At 33.1% G+C, this 797-nt stretch overlaps 1 non-coding gene across 1 annotated transcript; it reads right to left on the bottom strand.

The window, feature by feature from the left end:
- Positions 1-392: 392 nt before the first annotated feature.
- On the bottom strand, positions 393-463 carry Trnap-ggg. Its single transcript has one exon. It is a non-coding gene; the product is annotated as a tRNA-Pro (tRNA).
- Between the last annotated feature and the right edge of the window lie 334 nt (positions 464-797).

Raw genomic sequence — 797 nt, forward strand, 5'->3', positions numbered from 1 at the left:
TAATGAAAGTGCTTATTATGTAATAATAACTTTTGAATGCCACTAGACATGTTAATGGTACGTATCATTTAAGTGTTAACTTTAATAGTTTCCAAAGCTAATCAAGATTTTCACTGGCTCTTTTTTAAGGATTAGCGCGAAAGTATCATTTCACAACATTTCAGTTCGGATGAATTATGTTTCACATGTGATAATAGAAATTGTCATGTTGCCACGATAAAAAATAATAAAAAAACATATTTGCTCTAAAAACCCTAATTTAGCCTATTTTTGGCCCTTGTAATTATCACTTTGTCAATTTATTACCGATCTGTAGAAGTGTTTGCATCGTTGCCCTGATCAAGAATATATATATAATTTAATTTCAATAAACATTGAATCACAAAAAGTACTTGCTCCGCCGGGACTCGAACCCGGATCTCTCACTTCCCGGGTGAATGTGCTACCATTACACCACAGAGCCCTTACTTTATACGATTCAATTATTTTGTATTTGGCTTTTACTTTCACATGTGTTTTTAAAACACCAAACTAACATATGATCGGAAGACCAATTTAAATTCTACAAATTTAATGAATATAAATAAAAGTCATTTGACAGGTATTTGGTCTTCCGATCATATGTTAGTTTGGTTATTTAAACACATATGTGAAAGAAAAAGCCAAATACAAAATAATTGAATCGTAAAAAGTAAGGGGTCTGTGGTGTAATGGTAGCACATTCACCCGGCAAGTGAGAGATCCGGGTTCGAGTCCCGGCGGAACAAGTAGTTTTTGTGACTCAATGTTTATTGAAA

The sequence above is a fragment of the Homalodisca vitripennis genome, chromosome 4 (genome assembly GCF_021130785.1).
Source record: "Homalodisca vitripennis isolate AUS2020 chromosome 4, UT_GWSS_2.1, whole genome shotgun sequence".
NCBI lineage: Eukaryota > Metazoa > Arthropoda > Insecta > Hemiptera > Cicadellidae > Homalodisca > Homalodisca vitripennis.